Source organism: Vidua chalybeata, chromosome 3 (assembly GCF_026979565.1).
Source record: "Vidua chalybeata isolate OUT-0048 chromosome 3, bVidCha1 merged haplotype, whole genome shotgun sequence".
Lineage (NCBI taxonomy): Eukaryota > Metazoa > Chordata > Aves > Passeriformes > Viduidae > Vidua > Vidua chalybeata.
Genome location: NC_071532.1, coordinates 1,572,501 through 1,590,512, shown reverse-complemented (window position 1 = coordinate 1,590,512; position 18,012 = coordinate 1,572,501). Strand labels below are relative to the sequence as shown.

Here is an 18,012-nt window from a genome sequence, read left to right as displayed (position 1 = left end):
TGAAAAAGCAACCACAATCCATTATAACAAATGGCTAGAGAGAGAGAAAATAAAACAGCAATTAACAAATAGATTTGGAGCAGTTCCATCCTCAATAAACCAACATGGTAGAAAGTGAACAATTGATTCTTAGAGAATATTTACCTAGTCTTTTTCATCCATTTGGAATGATGCAGCTCTATTCACTTCCTGTTAAAATCCAGATACACATATGATTGTGTACTTTATAACCAGAACCAATGTTTTTTCTATTATCATCTTTGGTATACAGCAGCCTGCAGAACTAGTACCAACAAAGAAACTGAATCAAAGCCTCAATTCTTGCTGGAGCAAAAGGTGATAATTTTGAAGAGATTCACTCCCTTAGCCAAGCATTCATCACTTTAGGTCATACTGCACAGTACCAGTAGCAACTTCAAGATTTTCTGTAAAGCACATGTGTTTCAGACTTACACATAAAGCAGCCTGTATTTTAATAAATTTGTTGGACCATTACACAAACAAATTGCTAATAATTATGAATACTGAATATTATTTATTTCACTAGTATTCATACAGAAATAACAGAGTTTGCATAAAACTAACTCTGTGATCATGAGCTAAATATGAAGAGGCATAATCAAACTTGGGAAGCCTGGTGTTCGTATCAAAAGGGTACAGCCTTGAATTGTAAATTTATTGTGCATTTGGACTATTCAAAATGATTCTCTTGCAATTTATATGTCAGTAATACATAGTCTTAAACACCTACAATTTATTCTTTATATAAAAGCTAAGTATTAAATTTACAAATTTTAAACCTGCTCTGTTAAAGCTGGCTTTTTACTCTGGTCTATGTTTATGTCTGGGTGTTTTTTTTTTGTTTGTTTGTTTTTTTGGGTGTTTTTTTTTTTCTTCTTTTTTTTTTTTTTTTTTTTTTTTTTTTTTTTAATTATAGCTCTACCATTTATCTCAGAAAAAAGCTTTATGAATTCATCAGAGAAAATCCTGGACATGGGGAATTCTGCAGTCCACATCTAGCCAGTTATAACGCATTAATCACTTCAGATTTGGCAGACTGCTAAACTAGTAAGGGAATGAATGTTCCACAGGCCTGATTACATGTCACAGTTTAAAAGATCAGCAGCTTGTAGCAACAATGCCCATAACCTACTGTTTCTGTAGCAAGGATTCAGGAAGGAAAAGTCAATGCCACAAAGTAACAATGCTGAATTGCTTCCCTGTGCCTTATTCTTCCTCAACTTCCTCCCCTCTTTCTTCCTGCTGGTATTATATGGAACAGCATCTCCCCAAACCAGGGAAAATAACTCTGAGTTGGGAAATTCTATAGTTACAGTTTCTAAGGTGAGATTCTTATTGCCTTTCAACACATGAAATAGTCTTTCAAAATTGTCATGCATATATTTATTTAAGCATCCTCTACACAGATTGGATTCAAAAGGTAAACAAGGGCAAATTTGGCAGTTGGTTGACCCTTGATGTCTACTCTTTCCATCCTCAATGAACTTTTACTGAAAGTAATTAGTGGCAGGATAGCTTGTGTGCCAAATATTAGACTTCATGCACAGCATACAAGACATTTCACAGCATAATCCCTCCTAGTCCCTTGTGCATCCAATCTGCAGCACTGGATGGACCCATAACAACACAGATGTTTCTCTCTGCGAGGCAGCTCTAGGGAATGAAGTCTCAAAAAGGAGAATAAGCTGTTCTGTGGACAGAACATCCAGCTGACACCTTCAGCCACCATTATCATCAGCGTATCTAAGAGCAGCCACGTGGCCACCTGGTGAAGGCACTATTGACAAAAATGTCACTCATGGAAAAGAACTGCCATTCCTGATTCTCTGCAAGAACCTGAACTCTGTTAATCCTTCAGGACACGCTTGCAAATGCACTCTTCACAAATTTATGATCAATGAAGAGCAACATCTTTAAAGCATGAGATGTCTACTTGCTTTCCCTGAAATAAAGAAACAATCCATTGATTAGGCAAAGCTACATCTTTCCTTCTCTTCTAGATATCCAGTGAAATTGCAGCTAGGCTACCTTTAGAACAAATTATTGTTAAAGGTTAAAAGTTTGAAAAGGAAAAAAATCACATAAAACTTATTATTTCACTGTCTGCTGATAAAGATTTTCTCTTCTCCCCTGCAGCTGAGGAAACTCTTTATGCTACATGCAACTTTAATTCCAAGAATGTTAGAAGCAGGATATGAGAGAAGCCCCTCTCTTCTTGTGTTAAGTCTAGAGTCACCTTGTGAGAGACAGTAAGTTTTCACTGACAAATCTATTTTTAATTAGAATTTCTATTTGCACTTTAGTATTACATTTCTTCTTCATTAGTTATTGGTACAAATGTTATTAAAAATATTCAGATATGATCTTGATTTCTATTCCAATGTGTATTTAATGCTACTGAACTTCTTGTCATTCAATACACCAAATAAAATGAAGCAGAATATACACTCATTTCCTTCTGATTAACAAATGTACAGTTTTTTTCTTTTAGTTTTTTTACCATGGTAAGGACAAGTTTCACTTGGAGATACTCCAAGATTTGGCAGTTATTCCTATCAAATAAATATAATTGCAGAAATTGGGAATTCTTCATACTAAACTCCATCTTAAAGTTGCATAAATCAGCCTGAGATTTCACTTCTATTAACCGTGGAATTATGCGAGTCCAAAAATGCAATAATTTCTATACATTTTAAATAAAACTATCCTGGAGCCATATCTGCTCTATATGCCAAGCTACTTAATCAGGAAATTAATAATTAAAGCGTCCATCTGTTATAACACACAAAGCCCAGGTAGCTGTGTGCATTTCATTTTTGCAATTCAATCCTGTGCCACCTTTCAAAGCAATCTGCTCTATCCACTAGTTTGAATAATGACACTAAACTGAAAGCAAAATAGATTAAATTCTGTGCCTTGAGATGGAGGAATTTCTCTATAAGCCAGTAACAGTTTATGATAGAAGGAACAGTAGCATCTGTAGAGTATAAACTTAAATACTTGCCTGTTTTCTTGTGGTTTACACTGAGTAACAAAGCATTCAATAAATAGATTTTGCTATCTCTAAGCTTACTTTTCATGAAGAGTATTAGTATTGCTTCCACGGGTGCTTTAAGACTTTGTGAAGTAACTATAACAGGTTAAACAAAAAAAGAAAAATAAAATATACCTTATTAAGAGTGCTCATGTTCCTCAGATCAGGAAGCCTGGGAAGCCACAGAAAGAGTAATTTTCTCCAAAAAAAGTGAAAAACACCAGGTACTAAAATGACTACTGCTCTTACTGAAGGACAAAATGAGTTAGTCTTGATTTCAGTTAGGAAAAACACACCACTGAGTGCACACCCACACCTACCATGCATTTATGTATTTTTCAAAACAAGTCTTGTAATTTCACTTGAAATTATAATTTCTATTGTTTTCTTCCTTGTTCTTGCATTCTCAGTATGATAGACAACATATTGAAAACAAAGAAAAAAGACACAAGCCATTGTTCCCATGTTCTGAAGGCTCCACACTTGCAAATTTCTGTTTTCTTTTAAACCCTTTTCTCTGTAAATGGGCCTCCCTACAACAGAGCATATTTTAATTCCATACAGGTAACTTAAAAAAAGAAAAAGAAAAATCTACTAATCTCTTTGCCCTCCTAATTCCAGAACTACACCTTCCTAAATAGTGGTTTTCTTATAAAACTACTTAATTAATTTTTAATTTTTTGCTTGATTTTACAATTTACCAAGTGTGTCTAAAAGCACAGACTCTATTTCAAGTTGGTCTGTTGTGAACAAAAAAACTGCTTTTCTTTGCTATGCAGAGGAAAACGACCATATTTCAAGTTTGGTGATATTTTAGTCATCAGCTTGTCTAAACACCTCAAAAAACATTCGTTCTGGTTGTTCTAGTCCAAGTTTTTTTATTAAAAAAATACAATACTCAGATGTATCACAGTTACTTCATTCTTCCCCTGAGCTACATGACATTAAAGGCACCTGATATGAATTTGAGGTGCAATGGTTCAGCCAAGAAATGACCATAAAACCACTGCAGGAATTACCTCTAGCACAACTTCAGTGATATCTCAAAGTCTCCCTAGCTTTAAAATATTTAGAATCAAAAGGTTGCAACAGAAAATGGTAAGAATTTTCTGCATAAGCAGCAGGAACATGTACAGAGCACAGGATGATGCTTACAGAAGAATATGTACTTGTGCTGTTTTGTCCATTCAAAAGTATTGATATAAATAGGCAGTAAATAGACAATACTCTAAAATGTTTACATGAACTCCATGGGAATCTGCTAGCATTCTTTCTTGTGATATTTGCAGAAATGAATTATAATTTAATATTTGAAAAAAAAATACTTGCTTTGATCCTGGGAAGTCGGATTTGCTTTGTATGTATTTGAGTATTCAACATCTAAAAGAAACCTTTTACAGCTTAAAAAAAAAAAATCTACCAAAAACAGGCAGAAAGAGATAAAAATTCTTACTGTCTGAAAACTTTCCTCAGTATTTATTTCATAAGGCGAGAAAATGAGTATAAGAGAAAAAGAAAAAATAGTTCAAAACGTCTCTGATCAAGATTGAAACAGAAATTCAGTGTCATTATTTCAATATAGGGAACCTATCATCCACAAATATACTTCATTTTTCTCCTATAGCATTCTTTCACCCTTTAACACTTTTCAACAGACAAGGCTAAAGTCGTTAAAAATACTTTGTTCTTTCAGAAAAATGACCCTATTCTCTATCAATATCAGTCAGAAGGCTGATGCTCTTGCTCACATTAAATAAAACACCACATAACAGAACAGATATCAGACCAATTTCAATTGGCACAATCCCAATGTGAGTGACATACGAGATTTCTACACTTCAGGCTACAGAAAATAAAAAGGTTGGAATGGTGATCATTTACAAATGTTGTATCTCATCCTCCCTCCTTGGCTCCAGAATTAGTGGTCAGAAAGGAGCAGAGCAAACCAGCTTCAGAAGTTTATTTTCTCCCAGAGTTTTTTTTTTTGGGGGGTTGTAAGTGACAGTCTCTGAATGCTTTTTCTTAAGAGAACTAAACACAAGCTGCAACTGCTTCATACTTCAAATGAACCTGCATTGCCTACAGTGAATGAAGGAGAGTTGAAAAATCTACTGGCAGGGACCATTACAGAATTGGAGCTTGAAGCAAAGATAGATCCCAAGGTTCCAAGGTACATAAAGATACGTAAAAATAGACATAAAATGTTGATATCTCAACTTCTGCATTCACATATCATTTGGAAATGTTCCCACTGAAATGTGGGTTTCCTGTCTGTTGTTGACACCACAATACCCCCTCATCCTGCCTACATAATTCTGAGATGAGGAACATTTCTTACACGGTCCCACTGTTGGGGTTTACTAAGCCCATGCCCCTTTGCCTGCATTTAATTTGAGGCCCAATTTATTCCCAGCTTCATAATTCTTTGTTGGGCCATTTACTTGGCAGGAATACAGTGACTTTGCTCGGCACACTCACCCTTCCATAGTAAAAATGAATAAATAACCAGGGGCAAGTGTGGACATGCAGTATTAATATTCCAGTTTAAAGCAGCACAAACAAAAGTGATTCAAGAATAAAAGAAGTTAAAGCATTCATTTAACATGACCAAAGGGGTTGATGCACTCGTCCAAAAGTGATCTCAGGCCAGCTGAAACTATTTTCAAATTTAGCTTAGTGTTGTCTGGGGAAAAGAAATTAGCATTAAAAATACATACGCAGAGTTTTTAATTTGTATACAGTAAATTGTGATTTTGTTTCAAAAATGTGTTTAAAATTTAGCTTCTTAGTGATTTCAAAAACAAACCCCTAAGGAAAAAAAGAAAAGAATCTTAGAATTTCACCTTATTTAGCCTGATGGTAGAAGGTAGACAAAGCTCCATTTGCATGCTCATTTTTATCAGTCAGCACTTTAAACAACTGATTTCTATATGGACTCAATTAGAGTCAATATGCAAATCTTAAAGATGGTTTTTATTCCAGACAGAACTTAAATTCTGTCTAGATCATACCAGCCTAGATTACCATTCTGACTAGATTATACCAGCTGTTGAAATGTCCAGAACTCTGCAACAGGAGGAGTGCAAGGCAGAATTATCTTCTAAGGGCTGACATGAATAGAAATTATATTGCACAGAAATAAATATCTGACATCTCTGTGTTGTGCCTAACAAAATGATGTGGGCCACAAGAATGGCAATAAATACTTTCTCTTCACTCATACTAGAGAAATTTCAAGAGGATTTTCAACCACAGCCAGGTATTGTGGCCAGAAGCAAAGTATATTTTTCTATATATATATTTTTTAAATATTTGTATATTTATATATGTATATAAAAATATATTTATATATTTAAATATCTGTATATATATTTATATATAAATATTTTATATATTTGTATATATTTATATATTTATGTCAACTAAGCATGGAGAGATAATTTTACTTCAGTACTGGTTATTATTTATATTGAACATTAACATTGTATTGCAGCACGTGGAATTGTTTTGATAAATGGTCTCTGTATGCAAATACAGAAGGGGAGCACAAGGCTGTGAGCATGAAAGATCAATACTTACATGAATATCACCAGGCAAAAGACAGGAGCAGCCCAGAACCTCTGTCCTCGTGGGGTTGCCATTAGCCATGCTTTTCCTAGCACTGTTATATTAGCACAGCATTGCCTAAATATCAGAGCACTGTTCTATCAGCAGAACAAATCAATTTCACACAACATCACCACTCCAGCAAGGCAGAGAATTCCCTATAAGCTGGTGCTCACTGTCCTCACCCAAGAAAGATAAAATAGAAGTTTTATTTTCCCAAAGAACCATCCCTCCCACACCCTGAACACACCAGCAGAGCTCCTGGGCGTGCTTTGTAAGAAGTGACTGTCACTGCTCTGATCAGACCTTCCAGAGCAGGAGGGTGAAGGTATGCTGAGTCTTTTAATTTCAGGCAAATGCAAACACAAAGAACATAAGAAGCTGACACATAAATGTGTCAGAACTAGGATCTAAGCAACAAAACCTGTGTAAGCACTCAGGAAAAGGGAAAAAATAAAATCGCCAAACACAAGTTTATAGAATCTAAGTCAACTTCCAGCATTTCCATGACACCTCCAGACACCACCTTCATGAACAGAAACTGCTGACTTGCAGATTTCAGGAGAGGAAGTTTGGATTTTGCATAATATATGTGTATTTAATAGATTTGTGATAGGAATAAGACTGCTTTGAATGAATAACAAATGAAAACACGAATGTGAGAAAGCAGCAGCAGAGCTCTCAGGGTTAAAAGAAGGGCCTTTCTGGCTGACAAAGAACCCCCTTTTCAGGGAAATCGCTCCCAGAACATCATTCCCAGATGCAGAACCAAGAAAAAGCTGTTTCTGTCGAGGCAAGTGCTCTGACAGGAGCACAGCACAGACACCCCAGTCTGACAGCAGGAGGATGGCAGCACGCTTGCAGTCTATCAGAGCAGCTCATTTTCCTGCCAGAGGAACACGCAGAGGCATATGGCACACACACCTTCCCAACAGAAAGCAGGCAGAGGTTGCTGCTCGTTGTTTTGAGAGCTACAGAGCATGGAGTAAGCAAAAATCTGAGGCAAAGTAACCACCATAACAACTGCTGACTTATGAACATGAGGACAAAGCAGCAGACCAAAAAAGTGGTTTGTCACTGCCAGCAAAGGGAGCCCAGGAGATGCAGGGAGTGCTTCACACCCAGCGCGTCCTTGGCTTTGTGCTGAGCACCAGAATTCCAGGCCAGATGTTCTGATGGAAAAGTTGATGAGAGTGAATGAGTGAAACCTATGGGGTACAACTGTGACCTGATCAAATAATTTACTTAGATATTTTGCTACATAAAAAAAACCCCAAAACAAACAACAACAACAACAAAAAAACAACTAAAAAACCAAACCCCAAACAAACAACCCCAAAAAATCACTTTGCCTCTCTCAAAGGCTGGCACAGTTTTGTTTGGATACTGAACTCCTTGATCAAGTTTGACTAAAAGCTAGCAAAGCCTAGGGTAAATCTACAACAGCAGAACGCCAGTGTCTTAAACAGAAACCAAATGGTTCTCCTGAATTAGCATCTCTGTATTTCACTGAAAAGAAATAGAAATCAAGAAAATTAAAACATGATGAACATCAATTAAAATAGAACTTTAGCATGCAAAAAATCCACGCTTCACTCCCCCCGAAAAATATTTTTGTGGTTTGTATTCGAAGTTTTTCTTCAGGCTCTCAGTTTCTCTCTGAAATACATATTGCTTGTTTGTTTGTTTATAAATAAGTTGATTTCTAAAAGCATTCATTGCATTATACACAGAAATCTGCTATTTATTTATTCATTTGTGCCATGCCCCAAATACCCTGGACAAAAACCAGGCAGGCTGGACCTTATAATTCCCAAGATCATTAGAACATGAACTCTTTCACTTTTGACACATTCAATGTTATAATGATTGCAAGGTCTCTCAAAGTACAATTCCAGGACTGGACAAAGCTAGTGGAGGACATTAAAAAAATGGATATTATTGGTAAAAATAAACATCCTTTTAGGAAAAGCTAAATTAGTGAAGGATTTGGAGGGAAAGTGAGGTAAATTAACTGTAATCATTAGAAAAAGCTTTGAGGGCCAAGCCATATAATTTAACTTACAAAACCTAAACCATGAAACTGACAGCACAAATTAAGATGCTTGCAGCCAGCTCTTTGTCCACAAGCAGAACATTTACAGAACACAGTAGCAGTTCAGGCCAGAGCTGTAAATACCACCAACGAATTCAAGAGTCAGCAGTCATTTTCATAGTGCTGGGAATGGAGAAGGATTAAAGACAGCCTGGCTGGTTGGGTCACAGAGGTTGACATAAATCTCGAGCACCGAGGGCTCCTGCAGCTAAGTGTTAAATCTCAATTTAGCAAGCCCTTACATGCTTGGGGACAGTAAAGCTTCTGAGCTGTCAAGGTGCAATATTTCAGGGGTCTGCTTACAAGACTTGCTTCTTTTCCTCCTCAGTGTCAATTGCTCCTCCCTACATTATATTTTCAATAGATGAGTTTTAAATATTAAACCAAAGTTGATTCAAATTCATTAAACTTTTAGTAGGCAGCTTTAAAAAAAAAAATCTATATTTAATATAAACCAACGTGCATCCATGTCCTATTTATTGCTCCAGGTGATGGAAAACACTTCAAATGTGGGAATCCAACTGATTCTTGTCAGCAGGGTGCAATACTGCACAAAACCATAAAAATCAGGAGCCATCGTTTCCAATCCCCCTGAGCCTTCAGAAAATACCCAATTGGTTCACTGCTGTATTCAGCAGTGACTTGTATTCATCTGTACCTAAAAGACTATTATGAAGCAGAGATCAAAGATACACAGCTACTTTGATAAACAAAGGACTGACAGGGGCCTTTCACAGATCACAGAACTGCTCATAGCAGCTGTAAAAAGAAATATTTTTTCCATGCTCACACTCCAAATTTCTCCCTACACTTTCCTGGAGTTGTCCTTTTTTCAGATAATACTTAGAGAATCAAGAAAAGTTATAATAAAAAGCATTCCCCCACCGTTGTCACTTGCCTGAAAACACGTCTGTGAATAAAAAAATACACGATAAATTGCCATGTAATAACTCAAAGTACAGAATGTTCTTTAGCAAAGTAGCATTTCAAAGCGAGTTATCGTTCTATGCATATAAATGGCAGAAGAGGCATAATGTCAAGACATGACCTTTTCAAAAGAGAAAGATGGGTGCATTGAGAAATGTACCCTCCCCACTTCCACATTTACTTCATTAGCCTCTCCAGATGAAGTACACACATCTTCCAACTCCAAAATACACAGAATTCAGGGCCTCTTCTCGCTAAAAACTAGAGCCTTTTTCTTTAAATACTGTGTCAGTGACTCCTCTCTCAAAATTATATCTGTGTTCACAAGAACAAAATCCCCCTGAGCTTCAGTAACTAAGTCAGTAGTTGACAAATATCTTTACAAAGACATCTCCATTACAGTGTTAGCAAAACTTAACATTTTCTTGTTTTGGGTTTTGGTTTTTTTTTTTTTTTTTTTTCCCCTTGAACATTGAAATGGTTCCTTACACCTTAACACATCAGCTTCTCTGCTAGTCTTGGCAACATGAGATTTATTAATCTGCTATCCTTCAACACTGCTCTCCCGAGTCACTCAGGAGAGGACTCGGAACCCACAGATGTCTAGGAAAAAGTTTACCAGACATTTCCCAGGAGTCAGCTTGCAACAGATACTAAATACTGCCATTAAGTTTCACATCTTTCCTGAGAACATATATTTTTCATATCCAAAATAAATATCCGAGAGCAGAACGATAACAGAAAAAGTGAGAAGCCACATCAGCAAGCTAAAAATTACGTGGAGGAGCATGATTAAAAGTTAATGTGAAACAAAAAGAAGCAGTATACCCTACAAGGCAGTACAAACACAGAAATTGGGATTTTTTTTCTTTAGGCAGACAGAGGATGTCAGAATTAGAACAGCTGTGGAGAGCTGACAGTATCAAATTTGCATTAGAATTCAAGCATGAGTTTTCTTAAGAAGTACAGAGTGTTTCCAGAGAAGGCAGACACTAACCATAAAACTAAAAAAGGGAAAAAAAATCCCACAATTCTCTCCCAAAAAAAACCTCAAAAAACCAACAATAAGCTAATTACAAGTAAGAAGTTTGAGAAAGTAGGAAAATTACAGCAAATAATGTTTCTCCTATTTGAAAATCTGCATCTTCACTGAACTTTAATTATTATTACAACAGAAGAACTTTCCTCAGGTGACATAGTTGCATAGAACCTATAGCATAAATGAACAGTCGACAAGAATAAGGAAATTTTTATCATTTTTAGGCATTTTACTCAACAATTTTCAGTTATTTCAACATTTTAACATTCCTAGTTAGAAATGGAGCTTAAAACATCCTGCTTGTATCAGAACTTTCCACTGCTTTGGGAAAAAAACTCCTTTTCTGTTCATTTAGGCACTTCTAGTCTGCTTTCCAAAAACAGCCTCTCCCAGCAAACAAAAATCCACTAATTTGCACAAAGAGCCACTCTGGAGGGATCCACAATAAATTTTTTCTAATGCACATTTACACAGTATAGCTCAATACAGTAGTGACATGCCAGTTAAAGTAATTTGGAAAAACAAAGGCAAATGTAAAATTTGCTGGCAGAGCAATCACTGTTCCAGACATAGTCCCAAATAAAAAGTTTAATCCCAATTAGTACACTGATGATACAGATTGTTCTCCATGTGCCCTCTCTTTTCAGCACTTAACTCCCCACAGAGCCAAACACAAGCAATGCAAAATTTCAGTTTTAAAATAATATGAATAATAAACGTCATAATTAACTGCTAAAACTGACAGTAGACCCTTAGCCTTCCATAAAAAAATGAGCTAACTTTGACTCCAGACTTCTTTTAGATTTGAATTATTTCATAAACCTGCCCAGACACACTTTCAATAAATGTTGAAATCTCCTGGTAATCTCCTATAACTGCACCAGCAGTCATGGAACAACACGTGCCACACTCACCACCAAACCTACATATAGCTAAAATTTGGCAAAGATTTTGCTCACAGACTTTTGTTAGGGTTAGTTAGCTGGGTAACTTTGTTCTCTGGTTACATTTACAGTAGATCATGCTAATACTTTGGACAGATTTTTCCAGTGCTCACTTGATGACATTCAGTGTTTAAAAAGCCTTGAAGATGAAGTGAAAGAGCTGTTTTAAGGCAGCTGTAGAAGGTCTTATACCCTTAGAACATCACAGATTATTTACAACAGAAAATAGGGTAAGGAACAGAGATGTATTGAAATACTAAAGTAATCTAATTAAATTTGGCCGACTTTTTCAGTGGGGATTTAATTTTCTCCTCACTTTTTTCCTTCCTTTTGTCATTCCTTAAACATAAGTAATATTTTATTAAATTTTAATAAAGATATTAAAATGAAGACAATTTGGCATCCCAAACCATCACCACAAAATATATTGTTCTTCCTCTTGCAAAAGGGATGTGTCCTGTAAACATTCCCATCCTTCACAGGGGAGCCCTCCTCTTCCTTGCTCAAAGTTACATCTCAGAGGTTTTGGGGAAATAGTGTTGAGAACAAAATCAAGTTCTGTGCTTGAAAATGCACGTGCAGCTTTATGAGACTTGGGACAGGCCTGCAAGTTGTAATTTTCTATCTTTACCTTAATCCTCACAACGATGCAGATGTTGATCTTCTGCACCCCTGTCCATGAGCGTGAAAAACAGAGATCTTTAGATAAATCTCCAAGGCATAAGGGGGTTTGTAAGCTTAAATTTCTCTATTAAGCATTATGCAAAGCTTTAGTTATTTTTAGACTAGGTCCAACTCTGCATGCAGAAGTAAAACACTCAATCTCCAAAACATTTATTTTGCCACCATCATTACCTTCTGGCATTAGCAGAAGGTCAAAGTCAGAGTGAGGTTAAAAATTAAGATAATCTTTGCACTGAGGAGTTTTTTGATCTGTCCAGTATGCCTTTCCTAGGCCAGTGCAGTGGCTCTGGCAGTGGTGCACAAACTCTAACCTGCAGAATTGGCCTTATTTCCCACCTCAGACAAAGGACTTACTGCAGGCTCTGCTGTTCTGCCAACATCACAGCAACACTTTGTACCACGAGGCCTTCTCACATTGCTGGATAAACAAAGCCAAACACCTCAGTCTTTCCATTTTACTAGACTTTCAGAAATTGTCAACGTGGATCACAGGAAAACATACTTCCCTGAGCACCAATGCTGACTGCCTCAGAGAAACACCTTTCTTTTTTTTTAATAGTTTTCTGCATGACTTTCCCTAGTGCAGCTACCATGAGGAAGTAAATGCTTAAATTGCAACTATTTGGGCTTCATTAAAACTGCATTTCTCAGTTTATTTGCAACATAGTTAGGTATAAGCAGTATGCTCTTGACCATGTCAATGCAAGCCAGCTGAGACAGTCTTTAAAAATGCTGCATTCCTCATCCTGGGAAATGGATAAATTCAGTCCTAAATCATCTTGGAAAACTGCTTTTCAGCAAGTCTGTTATATTAAATGGATTACTAGAGCTAAGGAAAACCCCAAACAAATTAATAACCCCCACAGGACAGATCCAGGATAGCCAAAATGATCTTATTTCAAAGAAGATGTTATCAGAAAACTACCCTGTTGTCATAAATATTGAAAAGCCTCCAGAAGACACTCATGCTACAGTACAAGAGTGTTCTCATTTATAGAGGCAACCAGAACAAGATACATCTTAACAATTCATAAATTATCCAGGTCGTGACAGATCAAAGCCAACTAAGGCAAAAGGTTTGGGGAAAGGAAAAGAAATTAAATTTTTGTATATGGAAGTGACAACAGTATTAGATAATGCAGGATTAAATAAAATTCTTTGCAATGCTGGTTGAAAGCTACTGTTATTTTTGAGATGTCTAAATAAATGAACAACATTTTATTTAAAAGTGTATTCACCACACAAACAAAAAATGTTGCATACTAGATAACAAGAAAGAGGATTGAACTCAAAATACAGAATTCAGATTCTCAAATTTGTTCAGGCCTCACTTTCTGGTGGTATTACTGCCAGAGAAAATGATTGCAGAACAATTTTCCTGGGGAGATCCTTCAGTTTCCCAGACCAAAGTCTTCCAAAAGAAATAATCCATCCATCTGGCTCTTTCCATCCACCAGGGCAAAGCCTACCTCTTAAAGCTGAACTGCAGCAATACATCTCTTACAATCCCATTGCAGCCTCACAAATCTGAATTCTCACGCTTTCTTCCACGTGCTCCAGCTGGCTCATCAACTTATTGTATCTCCTCTCTTTACTGCAAGCCTGTTAGTGTTTCATCCCATGCTCCCTGCTTCTGCCTTACCCCAGTGCTCTGAATTTAAAGTGAATTGCCAGATACTCCACAAGGCGAGGAGATAAAGGAACAGAAAAACCTTTGGCAGCTCTCTGAGTGGTGGCAGCACCACTGCTCTCACCATTGTCTTTGTAGTGGTGCAGCTACAGCTTCGTTACAGGCGGCACAGCTTGGAAGATGTGGTTTGTAACCAAAACATTTGGTAGCTTTGGTAGAACTATGCCTTGTTTTCTCCTTGGACTTGGAGGCATTGAGCCCACTGAGCTGGCACGAAGACACAGTGAAATCAATGCAACTGAGCACTGATTTACTGTGCAAACCCACAGCTGACCTCAGAGTCACACCTCAAGTACCTCAGGACCAGTTTGAATAACATTTACAGAGTGCATCCTCAGATGTGAGCACAAGTTCTGCAAATGCTATAAAGATATATCTTCTGCATGGAAAAATGAAATATTTGGGGTCAAATGTGGATATATGGGAGATAAAGACTAACAAAATCTGCATGAGACTATCAGTTCTGGGTACCACAGAGAATGTCCTGCACAGCAGAAATTTTATGTCTGTGAACTTTAGAAGTAATGCTAAATCCATGCAGGTTTGTAGGACTGGAGATTTATTTAGTTTTATTTAGCACTGAGCAGGAGAACAGTTTTTATGTTGATTCTAGTTGAATACCACATTCTGAGCAATAAGGGGGCAAGTCAAAGGCCAAAACTTGCACTGAATGGATTCAGTTTGGGGGAAATTCTCCTAGCACAAGTCTTGTTCCTGGACAGCCATTTCCTTTCACATTATTTATCACAAGTGAAATTAGTCAGCATTGTCCACAAAATATTAATAAAATAAATGCAGACCAGTTTTTTTCAGCATCCCATTAATTCAGGAGAACATTGTTCCTTGGATTTTTTCCTGTACTTGCAATGAAATAATATATAAAATACATATTTTTATTACAGTAACATTCATTTGATGCTAGAGAAAAAAAGGTCAGGGCTTCTCAGTTTAAAGTACCTAAAGGAGCATTTGGGTTGTGCCAAGAGCCAACAGAATTTTAAAAGTATAATGAACAATTTGAATAACATATTGGGATTTGAATGTTCAATCCACTTTATCCTTAGAAGCAGTTAAAAATAAAATTTGCTTAAAAAAGAAAGAAAAGCAGCACATCTGAAAACACACACAGCCTAAAAGAATTCCCTAGAAGGAGAAATCTATGAGATGTTTGCTGAAAGCAGACCTGGAGAATGAGTAAACTAAGACTGAAATCTAAGAAGTTATGGCTAGGACAAGGAGAGTACTGGGGGAAAGGGAATTGTTTCATCTCATTTCTACAGGGAAAAAATCCAGCAAAATCTATACCAGGTTGTTTTGAATTTGTTGTTTTTGGTGAAATTTCTGTTGATGTTTTATTTTGCTTTTTTAATGGTCTCACATTCCTGAGCAATTTATACAAGAAATTCTACTAAAAACTTTTCTTTGAAACTGTACTTTGTAATCCTGTACACCACCTACCTCTCCAGCACAAGTAATTTTAACTCACAGAAAATAGCCAAGTCAAGAGAAACAAAGCCACAAGTTTTCCTAAGAGTAAAACCAAAGCCATTAGAACAGAAGGATGGTTGATAAAGTGACAGTTTCTGCATCATCTCAGCTATCAGACAAATATATTCTACATCTGCTTTTTTGACTAACCCCCTCCCTAGCAAACAAAGGGTAGTGCAAGCACAGTAGCCTCCTATATTTAGATATTTGTGGGGTTTAGGTAAACATAGTGCTAATATTAAGTCTCCTAAAACTTGAATTATAATTCTTTGAGCATGTTATAAACCTTGAAAGCTTACACTAATCAGTGAAGTTGAATACTTTTTGAGAGTTGGCTCAAGGAAGACGAAGCCTACACTAAACAGGATAATGAAAATCAGGCTTTTTGATGACAGTTGACATAAAGCAGTCAGGAGATGTTTGACAGCTACAGTCGTTCCACGATTTAGAGGAACCATTTTAGCAGCAATCTAAACATGGGATGCAAAAGGGACATTTTCCCATCTGCATGAAGGATTAATCTGTCTGACCTAGCTAAGAATCCCAGAAGCAGCCTGTAATAACCACACTATTGCTCCTGAACACGAGGGCACCACACACTTCAAAGTCTGACGTGAGGCAGATCATCAGGACTGAATATAGAAGAGAAGCACAGCGTCCTTTACAGCCCCACATCATTACAAGATGCTAGTGATGGACTTTGCTGTAACCTTAACTGCCAAAAAATTATAGCTGAGTCAACAGTGATCCTCCAGTTTATTCATGGGCTCCTGCATTTGCAGCAGGCATATTTTTCAAAAAAAAAAAAAAACACTTTCATATAATGAAAAGTGAAAATTCATATCAACCAAGATGAAAAATATATTTTTTTTTCTGTATTTGCCGTTTGTTTGGAAGGAATCGGGAGCAGTTTTCCATTCTATGTGTGTATGAACATCAATGTTCAATGAACAGCAATATGAAAGTAATACTTAAAGCATTGTTATGTTTCTTTCAGCTGAATTTGAAAGCTAAAGAGCATATCCAGCCACTCTTACAGGTATCAAAACAGTTTTGATCAGTTACAAAAAGCAGCTACAGTAACAACTCCTGGATGTTGCATACCAACAATAACAGTAATAATGTTAATTACCTGTGCAAGCATCACTGAACACTGGATCAATGTTTACTTCATCAAATCTTTCAGCTTCATTTGGTTATATGGTTTATATATATGGTTTATTTGGTTCATTATGGTTTATATTTGGGTAAATATGTCAAATACATTTAATGTATCACAAGTGTACTGGAGATCACTGCAGACCTCCAGCTAGGAGATGAAAAGGAAACCATGGGTGTCATGTATAACCACTGAGAAAAATGATCTCAGCCATGTGGTGCCCTAACCACAAAACTTTAGCCAACAGCTTCAAACTGTGTAGTGTGGCTCTCATGAACACAAAACAGATCATTTAAAGGGAGAAGACACTGCTATTCCTTAGCCATTTTTGTTATTAACCACTTTCTTGTAAAATGCATAGAGAGAATTTTCAGTTCAAATCTCCAACGGTGAAATTTATTCTGGGAAACCAAGGATCTTTTAACATGTCTGAGATCACAAAGCAGCTGCTCAGCTAGACATCCTGCTCAAATTTGAAGGTTAGATTTTGTTTCCAAAGGTGCTATATGGAATATTTCCTCAGTAAGTAGTATAACATCATTTCTAGCCATGTTCCAAGACAGCATGATAAACCTGCTGTGGTACAGAGATTGGGTCACCTTGACCTGATTCATCTCCTTTTTCTTCATAATGCTAAGTAAAAAAGAGCACTTACACCCCACACCTCCTCTCAAGATGAGTGAAGCTATTTACCAAATTGCCTACATAAATGTATTATTGCATTATCTCAGAAAGCCTAAGGACTAAGAAGTCCCGAAACAGCGAGTGAAAGGTTGCTTTGCAGCTTGAATTCTCTTTTCTTATGCTTGAGCATTACTCTACAGACTAAAATTCTGATTTCCCTCTCTATTTACAGAGTAGATCCATTGAAAATGAATAAACAGGTTCATGTCATGCCTAGAAGCTAAAGACACTCAAAGCTCTGCACTAAACAAATGAAGCAAGTTCCAAAATCGAAGCACTCTCACACCAAATTCCTCTCCCTCTTTACATAAAGCTTTTGTTACCTCCATTGGTCCCAGCTATGGCAGGAAGATCTGACACAGATCCCCGAGTACAGAATTTCCAGATTATTTAGTACTTAAGGTAATAAAAACCTCTTACAGGCAAATTTTTATAACATCTTCTATATTAACTATGTAAAACAATTTGTGATGTAGACAAGGATTATAAGGAAGCAGCAAGGGTACATGGTCTGCCTGTCCTGCCCACAGCAGAGGAAAGCTTTGCTTCCTCTTCAAAGCTTGGCTATACAGCACTGCTCAGCTCCCATTTATCCTTTGAGGCTCAGGGAACACTTCTCTTCTGCTGGAATTCCCTTTTAC

At 36.8% G+C, this 18,012-nt stretch overlaps 1 protein-coding gene across 18 annotated transcripts in view; it reads right to left on the bottom strand.

Annotated features, from left to right (window-relative positions):
- The window catches only part of NRXN1 (neurexin 1), a 673,696-nt gene that overhangs the window by 428,716 nt on the left and 226,968 nt on the right, over positions 1–18,012 (bottom strand). The gene's annotated exons all lie outside the window — the stretch shown is intronic.